Source organism: Podarcis filfolensis (genome assembly GCF_964270895.1).
Source record: "Podarcis filfolensis genome assembly, chromosome: 2".
Lineage (NCBI taxonomy): Eukaryota > Metazoa > Chordata > Lepidosauria > Squamata > Lacertidae > Podarcis > Podarcis filfolensis.
The window spans coordinates 120,940,868-120,966,435 of NC_139605.1; the positions used below are offsets into that span (position 1 = coordinate 120,940,868).

The following is a 25,568-nucleotide window of genomic DNA, read 5'->3' on the forward strand; positions in this document are numbered from 1 at the left end:
CGCCGCCGCGCCACCCACTCCACGCCTCTCCTCCTCGGCGAAGCTTTTGGGTGGTTTCCCCCTCCTCCCGCCCCTCCTTTTTTAAGTTTTCGAGTTGTTGGCTTTTTCCTCTTCTTTTTTTCCAAATGGGATCTTTAGCAACAGGAGGAGGGTAAGTTGAGCCCTGTGTGAGGTTTTCGATGGAGCCCCTCGCGAGCGCAGTTCTCACAGCATGCTGCCTGCGGTGCCAAAGCGGCGTGGAAAACCCGGCATGGAGTTTCAGATTATTATGATTAATTATTATTAGTATTATTATTGGTGTGTGTGTGTACGCACACCGCCCGCGCACCTGGGCACACGCCGGGACACGCGAGAGGGCGCAAAGAGGCTGGTCCTATTCCTCAAGGCCCATCCCTAACCGAAGGTGGCAATGCAGACGCGACTGAAAGACACGGGTTAGGAGCCCAAGCCCACCCGCACTCTGGGTGGCCTCCGGAGCTCGCCGTCTAGGAGAAACGGCCTGGGGAGGCTGGGGGGGAGAGGGGGAGAGTGACCCCAAGTGTGCTGAGGGCCACGGGCGTAGCCAAAGGCCCCCCCTAAATCAAGTAAACCAATCAAAAATAATTAACCAACCGAGGTTAAGAAAACCTGGCTCTGCCCAGGCTGAGGTGGCCCAACCAGGAGCAGACCAAGGCAGTTTGCTGCCTGAGGCAAATAGCAAGATGGCGCTTCCTCCCCGCCCCCATTCCATGGTTCAGAAGCTGACTGGATCTTGCTTCAGTACCAGGGACAGGTCACGGGGGGGGGGGGGAGCAAGCCGATTTGGGGGTGCAGGGCTGGTCTCTCCCCCCCCACACACACAACAGGAGGGAGCAGCCAAGCCAATGGGGTTGCCACTACTGCTTTCCTCTGACCCCCATCTGCCGCACTCTAGCCCTGCATCTATTTCTCCTTGTCCAGTTCAGGAGGGGCTGTGGGGGTGCGAAATCAGTGCCTGGGGCCAGTAATGGCCTGGATGAGGGCTAACCAACTGAAGCATAACCCCCCCCCCCAAAAAAAAGATAGAATGCCCAGGTGGGTGGTGGACTGTTAACATAGGCAGTGATTGACCTATTTTGGACAGGGTTGCATCCCCCCCCAAGGATCAGGTTCCTAGTCTGGGGGTGCTGTTCAATCCATCCCCATCTTTTGGGGGGGCAGATACAGCCTCCTCTGAACAGGAGTAGTTTGGCCAATCATTTATGCTTCTGGCAACATCCTAGTTAGATTGCTGCAATGTGTTATATGTTGGGCTGCCCTTGGAGACAGTTTGAAAACTACAGATTCCGAAATACTGCAACTTGGTTACTTACTGTAACCAGGTGCATTAAAAAAAACCTTGCTGGTTTTAAAACATCTACAGTGGGTTGAGGTGCATTTACAAATGCAGCAGGTTGCGACAAGACTACCCTAAGGGCCACATTCTGCCACATGAGCCTGCCTGATTATTAAGATCTTCCTTGGAGACCCAGCACCACCGTCGAACCGGAGCTGCTGTCCAAGGGCCTTTTCAGTTCTGGCACCTCCAGCTCTAAAACTTGTCCCCCAAAGAAGCTTATATGGTGCCAAGCCTTTGCAGTGCCAGACCTTTTAAAAAATTTGCCCAGGTCTTTTTAATTGTGGTGTTTTCAAGCACTGCTTTTCCACTGGCTTATGTAATCTTTATTCTGTTCTGCTTTTATTTTGATGCCTTTTACATGTCTTTTTGTGTTTTCAGTGTTAGCTGCTCTGAGAGGCTTTTGCCTGATAGGAATGAATGGATCTCAAGTAAGCATGCAGAGGACTCCAGTGGTTTAGCAATGTGTCTTTACTTTGTCGAATGTGATTTGAATGTGTGAGGGGAGATTTTGCTTCTAATTAAAAAAAAGTATCACTCGAGGCTGCAGGCCTGCCTCTGTTGAGATCTGAGATTTTTAAAAGGAAACTAACACTGAATTAAAACTGTATTGTGTTCAGAATCATAGAACCATAGAATCGTAGAGTTGGAAGGGACCACAAGAGTCATCTAGTCCAACCTCCTGCAATGCAGAAATCTTTTGCCCAATGTAAAATAAACCCACCTCTGATGCATCACATGGATCCAAATTATGGAAATTGTGAAACTGTTGGAAGAAGTTAAGGTGTTGACTTGCGCTCTGGGTTGATAAGCAGCCAATTATGCTCTTCTGGGAAGCTCAAAAACGAGGCGTGAGGGAGACAGGCTTGTCCTATGTTTCTCCCCGGCATTTAGCAACCAGAGGCTCATGGCCTCTGCATGTGGATGATTTATGGCTCTTATGAGAGCTGTTGTGGTTGGACTGGAGTGTTGGACTAGGACCTTGGAATCCCTGCTTAGCCATTAAACTCAGCCCAACCTACCTCACAGGGTTGTTGTGAGAATAAAATGGGGAGGAAGAGAACCATGTTCTCCTCCTTGTGCTTCTTGGAGGAGGAAAGGGGATATATAGGCAATAAAGAAATAAAATGACCAAATTTGTCTTGTCCAGGGGTAGCCAATGTGCTGCCTTGGAGGTGTTATTGGACTACAGCTCCCATCATTCCTCACTGTCGGCTGTGCTGGCTGGGGCTTATGGGACTTGTAGTCCAACAAGATCTGGAGGGCCAGTGGTTGACTATCCCTGATGTAATCCGTCCTCCACAAAGCCATCTAAGCTGGTGAACACTGTGATAAGCTCTGGCGAAGAATGCCATGCATACAGAGGATTTGGAAAGATGTAGAAGGGCAGGAGCATCCTTCTTTTGAATCCAGTATTTTTACAGTTGAAAAATTTGAACAACAGCCCCTTGTGAGACTGGAAAAAAAATGGAATGTGTTAAAGCCCACATGACAATTGTGTGCAGAGAAAAAAGCAAATCTGAATGATCCATTTACAATGTAAGCACTCTGCAAGTGCCCTTAATAATTATTTGCAATAAACAATATGAGAACTGTGTTTCACACTTGTTTAGTATGAGACTGCATTATACTTTGTTAGCCCTGCATATCTATGTATATTTTGTATATTTATAATCTTCCAAAGAAGAATTAGTCCAAAACGCATCAGACATGTAATAAGTCTTAGAATGCTTTCCCACCTGGGAGTTGTAGTTTAACAGCATCTGGAAAGCCACAGGTTCCCAATCCCTGTTGTGGGAGGACCAGATGCAAAGGAGACCCAGATGCCTGTTCCCGCAAATTAGAATTATCAATAAATTCCATTATTTAAATTTAATAGCTGTATAGCAGAGGGAGCTTCTGTAGATGCTGCTTGTCATGCACAGATGGAGAAAAGACCCCACCCTTTTACAAAGCAGTTACTGCTTCTTAAGCACACTTACTTTCAATTCATGTGATCTTTTTGCACACGCTGTACATTTATAGTACATTTAAAACACGTGGCTTCCTGCAAACAATTCTGGGAACTCTAGTTTACTCCTCACAAAGCTTCAATTCCCAGCACCCTTAAAAGTTCCATAATTCTTTGTGTGTGGGGGGGGGGGGTTCTCTAAATGTGCCTTATAGCTATGGTGAGTGCACAGCTTGAGTAGCCAAGCCTTGTGGTGCATAAGTGCAGCAGGAACCTTGCCCTAATATCTAGACAAGTTCATTTAGAACTGACCACCACCTTAGGGTATAAGGACCAGTTATCCATCTGGCCAATTGCTCAGGCCTTGTACTTTGAAAAAACTGTTTCTGGAGCCTTGCCTGGCACAAGGTTCCTGTGCAATTTGGGAGCCACACCCAGCACTGAGCTCAGTTGCCTGTCGTCAGATCTGCCTGTGTCTGTGGGTGGCTTTGAATGCTTGCAGAGTCCCTTCCACACACAGCACTTGAGTGGCATGTCCAGCAGCCTCTTAAAAACCGAGGAGGCGGGGCTCTGAGTGAGCTGGCTAAGTATCGCCCCTGAGCAGTCCATCTGTGGGATACTCCGGGCTTTCTCCAGTGATTGTAGTGTGTGTTTTTGCAGGTGACCGGTGGCGGCTGATTCAGCTTTCCAGATAGCTGCAGCCCAGACTGCAGCAGCCCAGACTGCAAATGTGCCACTGTCTGTGCTCTTTGCTGCTGTCCAAATAAATGTGCCAGCAGGATTGTTGTGTTTCTGTCTGTGGGGCAACAAACATAACACAAACCTGGAGATAGTAGCTCAAAGCTTCTATGCTACTTCTATAAAGTGGGTAAGGAAAAATAGTTAGCGCTGGACTTTATCTTCTTTTTATGAACTGTTTCAACAGCAGCTTGATCTGCAGCCTTTAGCAGGGGACAATGCTTAACTCCATTCTGTGAAAAATGTTACCTGTTGATTTTTGCCGGCCAGACTGGTCTAAGAGTGCCGAAACATTGATTGGCCTGGTATAACCTTAAACACAGGCCCACTTCCAGCTCCTATTAAAGGCCGCCTCTGTTTTTGAGAACTGGAGGCTTGAATAGTGTCTGCCCTTTATTTTAAGTTTACTCATGTTTCTGATTGTTGTTTTCAGGCAGAAATGGCAGTAGGACATGTGTATGTTACTATGAAGGTGGCAAATGCTCTTTCAACTCTTCCCTGGGATCTGGCATCACTTCTTACACATGTGCTCTGGAGACTGCAGACCTAACTCATTTATTCCCATATGTTCCAGAACTGGAAAAATCCTGCAGTGGCTCTCACTTGGCCCCGTGGTCTCCAAATGTCCTCAGTTCTTATAGTGCTTGTCCCTCCTCTTGCTGCCAGTTTGATGCCACCCTCCGTTGGCGCATCCTGCCCATGCAGAAACAACAGTGCGAATTCAGCTCAGGAACCCAAGCTTTGTACAGTGGTACCTTGGAGCCAAGATATAAATATAATAATAATAATTATGGACACTGTGAGAATGATCAGGCATATATCAGTGTAAGTCCTATTGAATGCAGTGGGACTTACTTCTGAGTAAAAATTATTATACGGTAATTGCAGTACAGTGGTACCTCGGGTTACATACGCTTCAGGTTACAGACGCTTCAGGTTACAGACTCCGCTAACCCAGAAATAGTACCTCGGGTTAAGAACTTTGCTTCAGGATGAGAACAGAAATCTTGCTCCGGCGGTGCAGCGGCAGCGGGAGGCCCCATTAGCTAAAGTGGTACCTCAGGTTAAGAACAGTTGCAGGTTAAGAACGGACCTCCAGAACTAATTAAGTTCTTAACCCGAGGTACCACTTTAGTTCTCAAAAGATTATGTCTCAAAGCATGGCACCCTGCTCTCTGACTCTCAGAATGCCCTCGAGCAAGGGTGGGAGGCATGTGGACCCTCCACCCATTTTCAAACTACAGCTCCCATCATCCCTGACCATTGGCCATGCTTGCTTGGATGGGAATCCCGCAGCATCTGGAAAGCCACAGATTCCCTGTCACTGCCGTAGAGATTCCAGTACACACAAGCAGTCTCTCTCTGTCTGTCTCTCAGGTGGAGTGGGCTGGTTAGACAACCAGGTGCCCTACATCTAAGTAAACTGTCCCCTCCTGTCCACATGCTTAGATCCCAATTGTTAAACGCAAGGGAGCAAGATAGATTTTTTTTTTTGGTCTGGCAACTAGTAACCCTAAAAACATAGATACCTTCTTTAAGGTCCTTTCTGCTTTGGTTCTGGATTTGGTACAACCAACATTAGATTTAGCATAATTGGGTTACCCTCTGCTTTGTGCCTTTAGCAGCTGCTAAGCACCCAGAAGTAAATGTGTGTGTGGACGCATGTATTTTAAGAATATATACACCTGATAGCTTAGTTGGTAGAGCACGAGAGTCTTAGTCTCATGATCATGGGGTTCCAGCCCCATGTTGGGCAAAAGATTCCTGCATTGCAGGGGGTTAATAATAATAAAAATAATAATAAATTTTTATTTATGCCCCGCCCTCCCCAGCCAAGACTGGGCTCAGGGCAGCTAACACCAAATATAAAAACAATTGATTGAAATACAGCTTAAAAAACAAGATTAAAATACAACATTAAAACATTAAAATGCAGCCTCATTTCAGTGGAAACTCAATCAAAAACTTTTTTGGGGATGAAAACGTCAAGTCTTCACCAAGGCTAACTATCCAGACTGGTCCTACATGGGCCAGAAAAAAGCCAGGGAAGTCCCCAAATAGGAGTTCCAACACAGAAGGAGAAAGGAAAAAAGAAAGAGGGGGAGGGAAACAAATTGATTCCAAGCCAAAGGCCAGGCAGAACAACTCTGTCTTACAGGCCCTGCGGAAAGAAATCAGATCCTGCAGGGCCCTGGTCTCATGAGGCAGAGCGTTCCACCAGGCTGGGGCCAGTGTTGAAAAGGCCCTGGCTCTGGCTGAGGCTAATCTGACTTCCTTAGGGCCTGGGACCTCTAGGGTGTTGCTATTTATGGACCTTAAGGTCCCTTCCAATGCTACAATTCTATACTTCAGTATAAATATTTTCAAGGTAGTTTGCAAATTAACCCACTGAAGCTTTTACAACATTTTCTCCATGCCAGGAAAAGCTTCCCTTTCTCACTTTATATGTGAATTACCAGTTCACATATTACCATGTTAATGTCAAGTTCACATGGTTTGCCATAATTGTTTGTGGAGTGGGTGGCATGGGCAAGGGTTCTGAAATATACTCAGAGTCGCAAGGTGATTTCATGCTCCTTATTCAGCTCGTAGTGGTGAGAAGGAATGAATGGAAGTCCCCTCAAAGTATCTGCTTTATATACATTATTTACACAATGGGCTGCACATGATTGGCTAATTCTGGAATTCTACTGTAAGCCAATCAGGTTGTGGATTCACCTCTATCTGGAGCATGATTGGGTGCTTCCTGCCAACCAATCATACTGCTGCATTGTTCTAGGACCAATCAGACTGCTGCATTCTGAATCCTATTGTTCTAGGACCAATCAGACTGCTGCAGTTTGGATCCTATTCAACTCAGTACATAACAGGTTCTGTGCCTTTAACTGGAGACCTGCACGTGGGATGCCAGCTTGGGTAGCCATGTTTTTCTGTCTCCTTAGGAGCAAGCCTGAAACACAGAAATTAGGCAGATAAAATGATTCCTGGCATGAAGACAGAATGAACAGGGAATGTTTTCCCTGCTTAATTTCTGCACGCCATTGGGCTCTTAACAGGCCAGGGGAAGGCACAGGTAAAAAGCGGTGACAGCAATACCAGGTTGTAGGGCAGAGATGAGGAACCTGGACAGTGGATTGAAACTCCCATCATCCTTGACCATTGACCATGCTGTCTGGGACTGCTGGGAGTTGAGGACTAACATTTGGAGGGCCACAAGCTTCCTGTGTCACTGTTGAGTCATTAGATATAAATTCCTGCACCTTTCATAGAATCAGAGAATTTTAGAATTAACGGGATCCCCTCTGCAATACAGAAATCTCAATGTAGCTGTACAGAAGAAGGAATTTTTGCAAGCACAGCTGTCCTCATCTTAACAGTGCTAAAGCGTGACAAGCTGGTACTAACGATAGTTCTTCCTCTATCCCTCTGTTTATTTCTGATGTTTTGATTGACACATCTTTGCCACAACATCTGAAAGGTTGTAAGCCACAGCACATGCTGCCCTCTGCTGGTTACAAATGGCCCTGCACCCCATGCAAAGAATCCACAGTCTCTTTCAGTCAGCACATCACAAATCACAAATCATAAATGTCACTAGAACATAAGGCACATGTGAGATTGAACCCCTGCTAGGAAGGGGAAAGTGTGTGAGCTACTCAAGATAGGATCAGATCCTACAAGCTCACTTTTGCCCAGTCCCTATCTCTCAGCCTAACCTTTTATTTCATAATTTCGTAAGATGTTTACACTGCTTGACTGTAAAGAAAATTGCAGTGTTGTTTTGGGGATAAAAGGGGTGGGTTTGTTAGTTGTCCCAAAAGGCACCTATTAATTATATATTATATGTTATTTACTATTATATTTGTATCCCACCCTTCCAAAGTTTCCCAGGACAGCAAACATTAAAAGATTAAAACAGTATAATTTAAAAACAATTTAAAAAAATTAAGAAACACTTAGAGCATTCAGAATGTCTAAATATATTTAAAAGTAAAAATATACCCTCACAGTTACTCATTTGCACGGTTGCCATGGCAGGTATCTCTCAGCCCTCAAATGCCTGGGTAAACAGGAACGTTTTGAAATTTCTGCTGAATGAGGGAGACACCCAGGAGTGTATTTTGCAAACAGAGAACCACCACCAAGAAGGCCCTTGTCACAGGCCAACAGCAACCTGGCAGCAACCAGAGGCGGTGCCATCAGCATGGCCTCCCCTGCCAACTGCAGAGCCTGAGATGGTTACTATTGTGAGGGCAGAATGAAAACTAGTTAAATATCATCACTATCAGTTTGTCATGGACAAGGGATCAGGGGAAAAAACATACAGTACACAAAATAAACAAATCTCTCATTAGAAGAGGGTCATGTTCCCTCTTTTAATGAGGCATTTGTACATGTTAATTGAAAAAGTCGTAATTGGACTTGTCACATTGACATAATTAGTGTCCAGTGCCATGATTATACAATTTTGAGGCTGGAACATCCTTTCCTAGAGCAATCAGACCTGTCCATGGTCATTCAGGCCTTTCTGACCTCTTGGCTTGACGGCTGTAGCACACTGTATGTGGGGCTCCCTTTGCAAAGCACTTGGAAACTCATCTGGTGCAAAACACTTCTATATTTTAGGTGCTAATTAAAATGGAGCATATTATTTGAATTTTGCATGATCTACACTGGTAGCTTGTAATTCTGTTTTTTTTTTTATAATATTTTTATTTTTTCCATATAAACACAACACAACAAACATAAACATACAAAGACAAAAACAGAACAAAAAACATGTATCATTTCATATCCTAATTTCATTTACCTTTCTTCCCCGACTTCCTCATGCCTCCCCTTTCTGTATTCCAAATTCTTATTGATTGTTCAGCAAATCTTCCCTTATTTTAATTTAGATTTAGACTATTCTTCCTTATTCTCCTTGTCTTAACCATTACTAATAGTAACCATTTACTTTCCAATCCAACATCATTCTAACTTTCATTAACTTTGTAATATTTCTTTAAATAGTCCTTGAATTTTTTCCATTCTTCTTGCGCTGCCTCTCTTCCCTGGTTTCGGATTCTGCTCGTCATTTCTGCCAAGCCCATGTAATCTATCACCTTCATCTGCCATTCTTCCAGTGTGGGTAGCTCTTGCGTCTTCCAGTACTTCGCGATAAGTATTCTAGCTGCTGTTGTAGCATACATAAAGAAAGTTATATCCGTCTTTAACACCCCTTGGCCGACAATACCCAAGAGGAAGGCCTCTGGTTTCTTGGGGAAAGTATATTTAAATACCTTTTTAAGTTCATTATAAATCATTTCCCAGAATGCCTTAATCTTCGGGCAAGTCCACCAAAGATGAAAAAATGTACCTTCAGTTTCTTTACATTTCCAACATTTATTGTCAGGCACATGGTAAATCTTTGCAAGCTTGACTGGGGTTATGTACCACCTATATATCATTTTCATAATGTTTTCTCTTAAGGCATTACATGCCGTAAATTTCATCCCGGTGGTCCACAACTTTTCCCAATCAGCAAACAAAATATTATGACCAATGTCCTGAGCCCATTTAATCATAGCTGATTTAACCGTTTCGTCTTGTGTATTCCATTTCAGCAGCAAGTTGTACATTTTTGACAAATTCTTAGTACTGGGTTCTAACAGTTCTGTCTCCAATTTTGATTTTTCCACCTGGAAGCCAATTTTACTGTCCAGTTTAAACGCTTCATTTATTTGATGATAGTGCAACCAGTCTCTCACCTTCCCTTTTAATTTCTCAAAACTCTGCAATCTCAATTTGTCCCCTTCCTTTTCCAAAATTTCCCCGTATCTTGGCCACTTGGACTCCATATTTAACTTTTTAACTGCCTTAGCTTCCATTGGCGACAGCCACCTTGGAGTTTTATTTTCCAGCAAGTCTTTATATCTGACCCAGACATTTAATAGTGCTTTTCTGACAATATGGTTTTTGAAACTTTTATGTGCTTTAACCTTGTCATACCACAAATATGCATGCCACCCAAAAATGTTATTAAAACCTTCCAAATCCAAAATGTCTGTGTTTTCAAGAAGTAGCCATTCTTTCAGCCAGCAGAAAGCTGCCGCTTCATAGTAAAGTTTAAAGTCTGGCAGGGCAAACCCCCCTCTTTCCTTTGAATCCGTTAATATCTTAAATTTAATTCTGGGCTTTTTGCCCTGCCAGACAAATTTAGATATGTCTTTTTGCCACCTCTTGAAACAGTCCATTTTATCAATTATTTGCAATGCTTGGAACAAAAACAACATTCTTGGCAATACATTCATCTTTATAACTGCAATACGGCCTAACAAGGAAAGCTTTAAGTTGGACCAAATCTCCAAATCTTTTTTCACTTCTCTCCAAATTTTTTCATAATTATCTTTAAACAAATTCACATTTTTAGCTGTCATATTTATACCCAAATATTTCACTTTTTTAACCACAGTTAACCCTGTCTCATTCTGAAACCTTTCCTTTTCTATCTGTGTCAGATTTTTCTCCAAAACCTTTGTCTTAGACTTATTCAATTTAAATCCTGCCATTTGACCAAACTCTTGAATTATTTCCAACACTCTTTTCGTGCTAGCTTCTGGCTCTTGTAATGTAAGTACTAAGTCATCTGCAAATGCTCTCAATTTATATTGTTTAGCTCCGACCTGAATCCCTTTAACCAACTGGTCCCTCCTAATCATATTAAGCAAAACCTCCAGGACCGATTTTCTGTTATGTGAACAAGTGTTTTCTCCCCCTTTGCCCTAGGATCTTTGTTTCTCTGGAGTTCAACTCATCTGGCTTTAATTTTAAATTATATTGGGAAGCTTTGGAGTAACATCTTCCTAATCTTGTTTTAAAGATTCTTTTATTGTTTGGTGAATTTAGGTGAAGCCTTTCTTTCTTTCTTTCTTTCTTTCTTTCTTTCTTTCTTTCTTTCTTTCATTCTTTCATTTGTTGAATAGATTTTATTGAAGTTTGGGGGGAAATACAAAGATTAGTATCAGATATATTTTTATCGAGGCTAAAAAACTAATACAGACCAGAAAGGGGGGGGGGGGTTGAAGAGAAAAGAAAGGGGGAAAAGGAGAACTTCTGATTCTTTATCTGTCAGCTATATCTAGAAAATTATTTGTAGAAAACACCCAACAAATCAATTTTCTAGAAACAAATATTATCATTGTTTCATCTTTATCCCAGGAAAAGGCTTCACTTGCTAAATTCCTGCATGTTGGACTACAGGCACATGAGCCCCAGCAGAAATAATGTTGCATTCCCAGTTGTGGTTGTTGTGAGAGAAGCAGAAGAATATCCAAAGAATGGTCGTGACAGCTGAAATCCCGAACCCCAGACCATGGGGGGGGGGGATAAAAAGAACTACTTGGCGGTGGTGCCAGCTTGCAAAGGTGATGGGGGGGGGTCTCCATGCTTTTTGGACATTGGGGGGTCCAGCCCCTATCTACCCCCCAAATATAGAGGGGGCCAAAAGGGCTCGGCTTCCAGGAGCTAGTGCCACTGCTACTTAGTATTTTCAAATGGCCAGCTGATTTCGGCACACTGTATACTGAAGTGTGATCCACCCGGACATATGAATGCTAATTGTTAGATAATATAAATTTTAATTTTATATGTGATATTGCGAGAAGGCGCCATATTTATGTTAGATTCAGCTATACAGGAGATTTCTTGGTTTTTTTGTTTTATATATCTTGTCCATATGTTTTCTTTATATTGGATGTATAGATATGGCAAGCATTATTCATCTTTCTTCCTGCTCCCATTTTTGGAATCCTGAATGTGTGTGCTTGAAAATAGATTTGTCTGGCAGGGCAAGAAGCCCAGAATAAAATTCAAAATACTAACTGATGCAAAAGAAAGAGGTGGATTTGCCCTGCCAGACCTGAAACTTTATTATGAATCGGCCACATTTTGTTGGCTGAAAGAATGGCTGCTTCTTGAGAACACAGACATTTTGGACTTAGAAGGTTTCAATAACGTTTTTGGGTGGCATGCATATTTGTGGTACGACAAGGTTAAAGCTCACAAAGCATTCAAAAACCATATTGTCAGGAAAGCATTGTTTAAAGTTTGGCTAAGATATAAAGACTTATTGGAGAATAAAACCCCAAGGTGGTTGTCACCAATGGAAGCAAAGGCACTGAAAAAGTCCAATATGGAGGCCAAATGGCCGAAATATTGGGAAATATTGGAACAAGAAGGAGACAAATTGAAATTGCAGAGTTTTGAGAAATTAAAAGACAAGGTGCGAGATTGGCTTCATTATTTTCAAATAAGAGAGGCCTATAATTCGGATAAAAAAATAGGTTTCCAGGTGGAAAAATCAAAATTGGAAACTGAACTGTTAGAACCCAAAACTAAAACACTTTCAAGAATGTATAACTTGCTGCTAAAATGGAACACGCAGGATGAAACAGTCAAATCTGCTATGATTAAATGGGCACAAGATCTTGGTCATAACATAATGTTTGCTGACTGGGAACAGTTGTGGACCACAGGTATGAAATTTACGGCATGTAATGCCCTAAGAGAGAATATTATGAAAATGATATACAGGTGGTACATGACACCAGTCAAGCTTGCAAAAATCTATCATCTGCCCGATAATAAATGTTGGAAGTGTAAAGAAAATGAAGGAACATTCTTTCACCTTTGGTGGACGTGCCCAAAGATTAAGGCTTTCTGGGAGATGATTTATAACGAAATGAAAAAAGTATTTAAATATACATTCCTTAAGAAGCCAGAGGCCTTTCTCTTGGGCATGGTCGGCCAATTGGTGCCAAAGAAGGACAGAACTTTCTTTATGTATGCAACAACAGCAGCAAGAATTCTCATCGCAAAGCATTGGAAGACACAAGATCTACCCACCTTGGAAGATTGGCAGATGAAAGTGATAGACTATATGGAATTGGCGGAAATGACTGGCAGAATCCGAGACCTGGGAGAAGAGTTGGTGGAAGAAGACTGGAAGAAATTTAAAGACTATCTTCGGAAATATTGTAAAATTAATGAAGGTTAAAATTATGCCTGGATTGGAAATAAGTGGTAATTAGCAACAAAAGTTAATAAGATTATGTAAAAGAATGTATTGATAAATGGTTGAAAATATTGAGTTATAATATGTTATGACACAAAGTTAAGATAATTGAAAAAGGGTAAGAATTTGCTGAACCAAGTATGTAAATGGGAATACAAAAGGGGGGAGGTGTGAGGAGGTCAAGGATACAAGCATATGAATTTGAGGATATTGAGAAAAATGGATTTGTTTTACCTTTTTAACTTCTTTTTTAATTAGCTGTTCTTCGTGTATTTTTTGTTTTCACTTTTGTATTGTTTATTTTTATCTGTGGTTTCTTTTTTATTCTGTAAATTTTTACTTTTTTCTTTTGTAAAACTCTAATAAAAATTTATTTTTTTAAAAAAATGAAAATACACACATTCTTCCTGCAACTAGGACCTGCGCCCCTGCTCACTGCTGCTTGCCAGCTCCACTAGCGCTTCTCCTTCCTACCTCTTTCAACTATTAAGCTCGCTTTTCCCAATCCCATTTCTGAAGGCTCTTCTCTCTTTGATTCTGCAGACCTGCTTTGCACCCCAGTTTTCACAGGGGTGACCCAAACTAGTATATATTAAGGACATTGTGATCCAAGCTAGTATATATGAAGGACACTGGATGCAGTTTTTCACTGAGAGATCTTGCTTTAACTAGCCTATTTGTTTCCCAGATCGTAATGTTATGATTCTATTGGGCTCTGAAATTTTAGAATGGAACATGGTCCTCCTGTTCAGGGCACAAGTTTGAACTGAATTCCAGCTCACCCTGTGCACCCTTTTTCAATATGTCAATACAGCATACGCCTTGAAGGCTGGGAAACTGGAATGAAAGTTGGTGTGGGTTTATTCCACAATTCATGTTCAAACCTGTTTTCATGAGAAACTGACTAGGCCTCACAGATACGGTGCTTAATTAGTTTACAAGTGGGACCCGCAGCAAAAATCTGCTTGCCCTCTATTCCAACCCTTGTCCTCCCATTTCCTGGGTTTCCACCCTCTCTCAACAGCCAGTCAGCATTCTGTGGCCGCTGATCATGCTCATTGCTCGGGGGCTTGTTTCTGTGGGGTGGGGAGGCAGCTTGTAATTCTGAAAACCTTTCAGTTCCCTCTTGCACCTCCATGGTCTTGTTTTGGTAACAACCCTGCTGGCACTCGCTGGCTGAGTTTGCCATTAGAAGGAGTGATATATCTTCATAACTACAGCAACACAGATCAAATAGCCATTTAACCCGCCCCCCCCCCCCAGCATAGGAATTCATGGTCTTGGTGTGCCTGGCTAGCACATAAGCCTGTTGAACTGGTTAGAATGTAGAATCATTTGCACATGAGATCTAAAATGTGTGTTCACCCTCTTGCCCTGCTTCGATGGTGGTGCCTTTGCTTGATGGGAGAAAGTGAGCAGGCTTTTCGAGCTGTGGGGACGTTTGTTTCAAGACCTCCACTCTCTTCTTCTGTGGCAACAAATAGGGTGACCATCAGAAGAGTCAAACAGAAAAGGGAACTTGGCAGGTACAGTTGTTCTCACCTGGCAAGCTGCCCCATGGTCCAGGAATAAATACATTGCATTTATATTAGCAGTCAGGCCAGGGAGAGCCACTGGTGCTATTGGACTCCAGCTCCCATCATCTCTGACTACTGACCCTGCTGGCTAGGATGCTGGAGTCGGAGTCCAGCAGCATCTGGAGGGCACCAGTTTGAATACACCTGAGCTAGGCTTTTAGTTCAATCTCAAAGGTGCTTAATATGTCCAGTTCACAAAGGCAAGCAGAACCATAGAAACGAGTGTTTCCCCTGGCTCATTTTTATGTTGACCACTAGACGGCAATAGAGAGCCATGTTCCCGTTACAGGTCGTTGTGCTGCGTTGAATATTCGTTTATTTCCACCTCCACCAGATTAATGAGGCCGGCAGGTGGTGGTGGAGACAGACAGGTACAGTGGTGCAGTTACTTCATTTTAGGCTCTGGACTTAATGGCATTAGGAAGAACCCTTTTTAGATGGCCCTGCTGTTCATCTGACTGAACTTCTGCCTCTGAGGCCTGTCCTGATGGAGCCACTGAGCCAGACCAGAAACCCAGGGCAGGTACTATTCATGTTCTACAATGTGAATGGCAGAAATGGCACCCAAGTCTTTCTTGCTTTCGGCAGAAGTAGGTCTACTTGCCCCAAACAGTGGATGCAGTGCGAAAGCCTGTTTCACTTCTGACTCCACCTGAGGCTCACAGGATTTAAATGTTCCTCCAGACAATGCAATTCCCTCTGCATAGGCACCTTGGTGTTAGGGAGAAGGCTTCTTGCCCAGCCCTGAGGTATGTGTGTGGGGGTGGGTGGGTGGGAGCAGAGCAGAGCAGAGCAAAGAACAGGGTGAGGAACCTATGGCTCTCCAGATGCTGTTGAACTCTTTTTTATTATTATTAAATTTTATTTAACATAATTATTACAAAATACAAGCAAAATACATACAAATACATACATACCGTATTTTGCGCCCCATAGGATGCACCGGCCCATAAGGCGCACCTAGTTTTTTTGGGGGGAAATAAAGAAAAAAAAATTTATTCCCCCCCCGGCGCAGGGCTGGGGCGGGGGAAGCCCGAGCTTCCCCCGACCCTAGCCCCCAGAACAGGCTGCTCTGCGCAAGCCGTGGGAGCCCTCCCGCAGCTTGCGCAGAGCTACCCGAAGTCCTGACACGACTGCCCAACATGCCAGGGCTTCGGGATAAGAGGCGGCTCTGCGCAAGCCAGGGGAGCCCTCCCGCGGCTTGTGCGGAGCTACCCGAAGCCCCGGCGTGACTGCTGAGTGCGCCGAGGCTTCGGGATAAGAGGCAGCTCTGCGCAAGCCAGGGGAGGGCTCCCGCGGCTTGCGCAGAGCTACCCAAAGCCCTGGCGCACCAACCCCTCTCGCTCTCCAGGCTTCAACGAAAGCCTGCATTCGCCCCATAGGACGCGCACACATTTCCCTTTCCTTTTTGGAGGGGGAAAAGTGCGTCCTATAGGGCGAAAAATACGGTACATACATTTTCCAGATAAGCACACATATATAAAAAAGAACAGGGACGCGGGTGGCCCTCTGGGTAAAACCTCAGTGCCTAGGACTTGCCGATCGCATGGTCGGCGATTCGAATCCCCGCGGCGGGGTGCGCTCCCGTTGCTCAGTCCCAGCGCCTGCCAACCTAGCAGTTCGAAAGCACCCCCGGGTGCAAGTAGATAAATAGGGACCGCTTACTAGCAGGAAGGTAAACGGCGTTTCCATGTGCTGTGCTGGCTCGCCAGAGCAGCTTCGTCACGCTGGCCCCCGGCCTCTTAAGTGAGATGAGCGCACAACTCTGGAGTCGGACACGACTGGCCCGTACAGGCAGGGGTACCTTTACCTTTACCTTTTTATAAAAAAGAGCAAAAAAGGGAATAGGAAGAAAAGAAAAAAGAAAAAGAAAAAATAAGAAGAAAAATTGGAAGAATTTCCTCCAAATTCACTCCACAAATATCCCAACAATAAAACTTCATTGATTGACTTCTATCGCTTACACTGCACTTCCTATATACATTTTAAGCAAATTTATATCTGTTATTCTGTATTTTCCCCATACAATCTCATGCAAATATTCTAATCAATAAATTTTCTAAATCTTTCATAAATCTATTCCAAACACAACCAATACCTTACACTTAATCGCCCAGCCCTGAGGTATGTGTGTGTGTGTGGTGGTGGTGGTGGGAGCAGAGCAGAGCAAAGAACAGGGTGAGGAACCTATGGCTCTCCAGATGCTGTTGGACTCTAACTTGGCTGTTTGTGAGAACTGGGATTTGAGGTGAAGGAGCTTCAGTAGAGCAGAACAGGGGCAGGTGATGGCAGGTGGAGGGGAGCAAGTGGTGACAGGTTTTTGCCCCTTCCTTGCCCATCTTGAGCCAAAGTCAAATGCCACGTTGTGTGTGTTCGTGTATAAAGGGCAAGCAAACACCTACTGTGTTGTGATGCCACATGGGGCTGCAATATCACATCAAACCTTGCCTCTTGGGCAATGCCAGAGCTGGGTTGCATATCCTGTAACCTCTACTCCTGTGGAAACCAGGAAGCCACATGGTTCAAGATTCCCAGAAATGTGAAACCCTTTGCCTCCCCATCCTAGGACTTCATGAGTTTCCCCATTGCAAATCATCTATTCCCAACATCAGAAATCAAAGAAGGGTTAAGTCGAAGATATTTCCAAATGAGATACAGTAACTTAATAATGTATTGTATTTCTCTTACAATTCAGATGACAATGAATACATAATTACAAGTGTATTATTAGTACTGGTCACAGCTGGTCCACACAAAGTAGGGGGTTAAAATATATACAAACACATATGCACCATTTTCTTCTACAATTTTTAGAAAATCTGTTTCAAGTTTGTAATAGAACTGCAGCCTTTCAGTGCAATCCTACCTATTCATTGAGCTCAATGGAATTTACATTTGATCCCATTCAAGGAAGACTGGCAGTTAAAATTAATGGACTATGCTGAAATGGTAAAACTTATGGCAAGAATTAGAAACCAGGAAGAAATTACTTTTAACAAAGAATGGGAAAATATGTAATTTATTTGAAAAATGATTGTAAGCAATTAAATTCCTTAGCAGGATTAATTTAAAACTTCGTTTTTCATTTTCTCCTTTCCTTTTCCTTTTTCCTATTAAGATTATTGACTAAGGAAAAGGAAAGGAGAAAATGAAAAACTGGAGTTGCAATGGAGATGCAGTAAAAAAATCCTAACAGAAGGAATCCAAAGGGATATTTGTATTATTAATTAATGTGTATATGATGTAAATTTGAAAAAACTGAAAATAAATTTTATATATAAAAAAGGAATTTACATTTGAGCAGACACATATAGTTTAGTCATTACTTACTATACTTAAACTTTGCCCGATAATTTTCAACCTATTGGTTCCTTCTTCAGCAGCTTCCAATGATTAAAAACACATGCATGTTTCAGAAATATGGTGAAGAGTCTCCTTAACTCATTAGGAATGTTTATTCTTTTAAGATTCTAGTTCTCATTAACCCACTTTAATTATGTTTTTAAGGCTGCAGTCTTGTGTGTACTTTCCTAGAAGTAAGTTTCACTGAACCTAATGGGACTTCTGAGTAAATATTCATAGTATTGCCTTGTAAGTCATTCATATTATGAACACACAGTAGTAAGTCTGTACTTTTTCACTTTACAAATTATAATCCACCTGTTATGTACTGAGTTGAATAGGATCCAAACTGCAGCAGTCTGATTGGTCCTAGAACAATAGGATTCAGAATGCCACAGTCTGATTGGTCCTAGAACAATGCAGCAGTATGATTGGTTGGCAGGAACCACCCAATCATGCTCCAGATTGAAGTGAATCTGATTGGCTTACAGTAGAATTCCGGAATTAGCCAATCATGTGCAGCCCATTGTGTAAATAATGTATATAAAGCAGATACTTTGAGGGGACTTTCATTCATTCCTCCTCACCACTATGAGCTGAATAAAGAGCATGAAATCACTTTGCGACTCTGAGTATATTTCACCACCATTTAAAATTTATTAATTTAATTTATATACCACCCTATACCCAGAGGTCTCAGGGCGGTTCACAGAAAAGTTCAAAATATATAAAAGCAAAATAAGAACAATAACCCAATAACACCTCCCAAAAAAAGAACCACATTTTAGAAGAATATAAGATGTCAATCTGGTCAGCCAAATGCCTGGTTAAAAAGGAACGTTTTTACCTGGTGCCTAAAGGTGTATAATGAAGGCACCAGGTGAACTTCCCTGGGGAAAGGCTTCCGCAGCCAGGGAGCCACTGCAGAGAAGGCCTGTTCTCATGTTGCCACCCTCCAGACCTCTTGAGAAGGAGGCACACGAAGGAAGGCCTCCAAAGATGATCTCAGGGTCCGGGTAGGTTCATATGGAAAGAGGTGGTCCTGAGCTATACCCAAAGGTCACTAAGAAATAATTTAAATACATTTGCAATTAAAAGAAGCCAAAATAAAAACAAATCCCCTGTACCTCTGTTTTGTTGAGATTAAGCCACAGTTTCATAGCTAACATCCTATCCATCACTGTTCCCAAGCAACAATTCATGGGATGATATCCAGCTTTAGCTATTCTCAGAGTAGAACCACTGAAATCAGTTGATTTCAATGTTTGTTGTAAGCATGATCAATGTTGGATATCTCCCATGGTCTCTGCAGCCTCTGGGGCAATAGACAGAAAAAATAGTGTGAGCTGGATGTTATCAGTGTGTTTATTTGTTGAGAAGCACAATGAATTGTTCGTTTTTCATGTCTCACGCTAGGAAAGTTTGCACATTTCAATTATTTCTTTATTTGGGACGGATGCTTTGAGTTAAGTAAAAGGTAAAGGTAAAGGGACCCCTGACCATTAGGTCCAGTCATGACCGACTCTGGGGATATCCACTTGTACAATGGGACTCCCCACTCCTGCTTCTGTGTCCTGTTCCCTCCCCAAATCTGCTTTGGAGAGTTGGGGAAACTCATAAAACATATTGGGGGGAGGGGAGAGGTCCCACTGAGGAAGCAGAAATCATTGCTCTGATGAGACATTTAGGCTGGATCTAGGCACATCAAAGAAGCGTTTCAGTTAAATGCATTGCAAACTTTGTATGAGAAATCAGGTTAGCAAAAACTGAACTCTACAGCACCATCTGGTGTCACGGTGTTGGAGTGCATAAACAACACGTATAAAGCACTTTTTCTTTGCCAATGTAGCTGAGTCCTTAATACAGTGGTACCTTGGTTTACGAACTTAATTCGTTCCTGAAGTCTGTTCTTAAACTGAAACATTCTTAAACCAAGGCACGCTTTCCCCAATGAGGCCTCCCTCCGCCGGTGCCCTTCCACCGTTTGGCTTCCGTTCACAGACTGAGGTAAAGTTTGCAAACCGGAACACTACTTCCAGTTTTGCAGAGTTCGTAAACTGAATAGTTCGTAAACAGGACTGTTCTTAAACCAAGGCAGTGCTGTACTACATTGGATAGAACCCTGCCTTCTTCATGGATGGAATGTAACCTGCTGTATGAAAGTCAGTTCTACCCACTGTGCTGCCCACTTTTGCACCAGCCCATGCCCACCCTTGGTATACACACAAGGGAATGTGGCCCTTTGGCTGAAAAGGGTTTTCACCCCCTGCTTTAAACCACCTTTTCGTTTCAGAGTTGGGGGCAGAATCAACCAGACCTGGCTTTCCACCTGGGAAGCTTCAATCCACTAAGCACTTTCCCCTGCACCATTGTCCACCCCCTTGGGGAAACAAAGCCCTGCAGGTCTTTGCTCTCAGCCCTGCATTCAGACATGTGCAGGACAAACATTGTGGGAAGAGGCAAAGTCTTTTGGGGACCTTACCCAAGTACCGCCTGTTTATTTTTACCTCCAAGGCCGTTCTCTCTTGCTCTGGCTGGTGGGTCCTTGCTCTTGTTGCCATGGCACTTGAATGCAGGGCAAAGGGCCTTCCCTGGCAGAAGGACATGTGGCTATTTCAGGCACATGTGGCCTTTGCCTACTCCACTCCTGTCAGGAAAATGACATAACACATTGCAACCAGATCAGGCTTCCAAAGGGGCAAAGTCCAGTGCCAGGTATGTCTGAGCTTCCTATGAGGTGCTTGAGGGACAGCTGCATTAATGTTTCCCTGCCTGGCAATTCCTCTGCAAATGCTCTCTTCCTTCTTGCCCCATAATCGGCAGGTGCTGTGAAACCTATTTCACACTTGTACAGGCCCAGTCAATAGTGCATTTATCCCAGGCAGGGCTGGTCCTACCATTAGGCCAAATGAGGCAGTTGCCTCAGGTGGCAGAGACTTGGGGGTGGGTGAGCTGTTGGTGAACAGAGCTTCGTCAGCTACATGGCCTGCCATCCACCCCATATGCTAGCCTTTCACCCTGAGGCATAATGCTGACCTCTCACCAGTGCTGAAGTCAGAATCAGCTACTAGTCTAGTTGGCTTCAGTGCTTGGAATTGGGAGTGATGGAACCTTTTCCTTCACCTCAGGCAACAATATGTCTTGAGCTGGCTTTGAACCCAGGTTTCGGCTGAGTAGAGAACACTGAACATACCAAGCCTCTTGGGCTTGCTGATTGCAAGGTCGGCAGTTTGAAAGTAGAGATGAGCGCCACAGCCCAAAGTCAAATTCAACTGGAGTCCAAACCACACTGTGATCAACTCCCGCCCAGGAACCAATGTCCCCACTGTGGAAGGACGTGTGGGTCCAGAAGTGGCCTCCAAAGTCACTTACGGACTCATTGTTAAAACCGTGTTTATGGAAGACAATCATACCTGGCTACGAGTGATTGCCAAAGAAAGAAGAAGAAGAAGAAGAAGAAGAAGAAGAAGAAGAAGAAGAGCACAAGCTATGTACCCTTAGGGAAATGCTATATAAATATTAATATCCAAATTTTCCATTGCCAGTATTTTGAGGTGGCTTACAAAACAGAATGAAACTATCAACTGTAAAATTAAAAACTATTCCAAATGTATAATCCAAATAATTTATAGGAGTAATCAGATAGTGATAAGAAAATATCATTGGCTAAATGCTTGGGAAAATAAAACAATGTAGATCTGGCACCTAAAAGAACAGTGGGCACCAGTTATTCCTAGGGAGAATATACCAGAATCAGGGTGCCACTGCTGCCACAGAAAAGTCCTTTTTCCTAGTCATCACCTGCCTAGCTTATGAAAGTGGGGACACTTTGATTACAACCTCAGATGAGAATATCATCATCTATGGGTCTCCTAAAAATGCCCATGAGTTTGGATAGCACTCACACAGAGGATATGCGTTTTATTGGCTGTTCCAGAGTTGCTCTGTTATTCCATTCCCCTTGAGTCTTAATCGAAGGTTGTCAGCATTTTACTGGTCCTGGTCCTATGCCTTTAATAGCAGTCTAAATGCAAATATTTTGCAGGTAAATATTTCCCCAAGGCATGTTAGAAACTGTACCTTATCGTCTGTGTGCCATGCTGCTGTGAAGGGCACAGGATCAGGGCCAATTAAAAAAAGAGGGACCCTTGTTGGAACCTGATAATATTTTTTTTCCAGAAGCACTGCAATACTTTTTTTAAAAAAAGTTTGCTTTTGGTGGCTAGAGTTCTACTTGGAGCATTCATATTTCAGGGTGTCACCCCCCTCCCCAATTTTCCCTTGCCATATTTTGAAAACAGGACCCATTTATAGCTCTTAGTGATGGGGCAGGCTTCAAAAAGTGTGTATATACATCTATATCTGTGTATCCATCCTTTGGAATAGGGCTCTGAAGCAACCATCTGTTATTTACAGACCCTCCAAGTGTCCCCATTTTCCAAGGACAGTTCTAGATTTTAAGAAGCTGCCCTGGCTTCTGATTTGACCCCGGAATGACCCATTTTTCCTTAGGATGTCCCTATTTTCATTGGAGAAATGTTGGAGGGTATGGAGTTATGCCCCCCCCCAAGCCAGGAGATAAGTAACTATACAAGTTTTAGAAGACATCTGAAGGTAGCCCTGTATAGGGAAGTTTTTTAATGTTATATTGTGTTTTTATATGTGTTGGAATCAGAGTAGCTGGGGCAACCCAGTCAGATGGGCAGGGGATATTACTACTACTACTACTACCACTACTACAATGGAATAGGACATCCCTATTTTCATCAGAAAAATGTTGGAGGGTATGTATTTGTTACCATTTCATATTATGCCAATAAAGGCTGAATGAATGAATGAATGAGAGTATTACCATTTTATATCCTGCTATTCAGGATCTAAAAATCCTACCAAAGTGATTTGCAACCACATATTTGAAAAACGCATTAAACAATACTATCAGATTAAAACACATTGGGGCAGTTGAGGCTAGATCGCCCTGAGAAGAGGCCGACAAGAGCAGACCTTGAGGGTGGTCTTTGCCTGTCTGCCTAATGCTCTTGCACCATTTGAACATGGACGCTGCATTCCTGGGCTTGGATCCAAGATATTATAGTGAGATTGTAGAGGGTCATCGAGGGCCCCTGACCACTCGCATGTGCTGCTCTCCCATGGATGTTCTCATGATTTTGTTTGCCAAGAATAAACCTAACAAGTCAAAGGTGACTGTAAGGCTCTGGAAACCAGAGCAAAGGTAAAGGCCCAGCCGGGGCCAGGCCACTCCTTCAGATAAGTAATTGTTTGGGTAGGTGGTATTGATGAAAGGCAAGGTCAACGTGGTCATTTGACAGATGGAAAATTTGCTCCAGGTTGTGCTTTCGAGGGGGTTATTTGAATAGGCCTGGTGTTAGGACAAGGCATCTCTTGGGCTGTTGGCAGAGCCCCAGCCACCCTGATGTCTTCTGCTGAGTCCTCTCCCACCTGCGGGTGGGCAAATGCAAAGTCCAGCTTCCTGCCAAAGGTAGGCAAGGAGGTGCAGAGAAAGTAACCATGTCCACAGCTACCTTTGCAAGTGTGCAAAGGTAATCCCGTGTTCTTCACTGAGTTGCAACCTGGCCACCCTACCATAGCTGTCAACGTTTCCCTTTTTCAAAGGGAAATTCCCTCATTCCGAATAGGATTCCTCGCAAGAAAAGGGAAAAGTTGACAGCTATGCACCCTATGCACAAGCTCATAAACCAACGGTGCAACCTGGAGGGGGAACACCAGCAACAACTAGGAGCACCTGAGGCAGACGTATGAGTTTATTCTTTTATTTTGACAATTTATATGCTGCTTAATTACCGTCTCTGAGCGGTATACAGAAACTCAGTACAATTAAAACAAGTTAAAACTATAAAATCAGAATGATGTTGGTGATGGTGATTGAAAGGGAAAAGAGTAGCGAAACAGCAGAGCAAGGGCCTTCAATGAGACTTTTGGGCCGGGAGCGGAATTTCTGCTTTTTCTGGGTTGTATTCAGTGCTGCACATGGGGACCCCGCTGACATGGTGGTCCTTCTGCTTCTTCTCTTCTCCCTGAACAGCCTCAAAATCTGCTTTGGAGGGTTTGACAACCCTCTGGAGCAGATTTCGAGGGTACATGGGGAGCTGCAGGTGAGTGGAACATTCTGTTGTGCAAGCAGGCATCTGCTACACTTGCAGAACAGTCCTGGATGTGACCTGTGAAGACTGCTGGCTGGCTGGTTGTTGTTGTTTCACAAATTGAATTTGCTGTGAGATTGCCATTACCAAGAGGTTTTCAGTCACTTATTGGTTCTTTGGCTGTGTATGGTAGGGGGAGGCCTGTTCAGAACTCTGAAGCCTTCACTTGAGTTAGTTGCCATAGATATTGTTGTGACGCGGGGTTTGTGATTTCAGCTCTCTTGACATAATATGCTGGAGACAGTTCTGTAGTAACACTTCTTTATTAAAGCAAACAAGACTGAGAACTGAGGAGGGGAGAGCTACATTTATAGGGACAGAGAACTAGCTACAAAGGATACATTTTGGAGGGAACAATATCAGGCAATCACAGTTCTGCCTTTTGGAGGAAACCAATAAGACAGAGGATCGAAATACAGCAGCTTAAATGAACCAATAGTAGCTGTACCCTCTGGAACCAAAAGGCAGTTACTTTACCCTAATGCAAATACAGACAATAATAATACAGATATAAAATCCTTTGACTCAATACACAACAGATATAGAGTGCAGTGTGACTAAGGTCAAGTTCCAGGTGGATTTTCCCAGCAGCCCCTGTACACTGAGGTGGTTGATGCATCTCATTTGGGCAGGTGCTAATCCACTTAGTCTAGATTTGTTGCTGAGCCAGTTCAGCTGCCTGAAAGTGCCTGTCCCATGATTACTGAACTGCCCAATTTGCCCAGGTCACGCATTCCCTCTCTGGCAAACCCTGATGGTACTATCAGGAAAGGACAGAGGGATCCACAGCACCAGTTCTTCCTCTTGTATTATGTTCCTGTCTGATTGTACATACCACCCCAAAAGAATCCAGACTGTTTTCTCGTCAGGGGGCAGGCTTGCATGCTGTCTTCACAAGGGGAGGTGGTCGCTCTAAGGGAAAGAGAAGTGGGTGCCTCCTCCCCACTCACCCCTTCCTTTAATCTTTCTTCTGTCACTTTAAGAAGAGTAAAGCAGATCAGAAACAAGGGGGATTAAAGGCTTAGTGACTCCAAGGTTTCCATTCCCTGGGCTGGTAGGTTAGTATGTCAGTGAGTTACTGTGACACATGTGCTCCAATTCTTCAGGCCCACGACTCTGATCACAGATCCGCCCCACCATAAACAACTAAACTCTGACCCCTGCTGCAATCCATGTTTTTTTCTACCCACCATCTCACCCCACCAGTCCATAGCTGTCAACTTTTCCCTTTTTTAAAGGGAAATTCCCTTATTCCGAATAGGATTCCTCGCAAGAAAAGGGGAAAGTTGACAGCTATGCACCAGTCTCCTTCCCATTTTGGCAATGTACCGAACTGCTACGACTGAGCTAATCATGTTCTCTGTGATTT

At 43.4% G+C, this 25,568-nt stretch overlaps 1 long non-coding RNA gene across 1 annotated transcript; it reads left to right on the forward strand.

The window, feature by feature from the left end:
- The first annotated feature begins 23,419 nt into the window (after nt 1–23,419).
- Nucleotides 23,420–25,362, forward strand: LOC310756157. Its single transcript, XR_014544731.1, has 3 exons — nt 23,420–23,628; nt 23,727–24,391; nt 24,747–25,362. It is a non-coding gene; the product is annotated as an uncharacterized lncRNA (long non-coding RNA).
- Nucleotides 25,363–25,568: the final 206 nt, after the last annotated feature.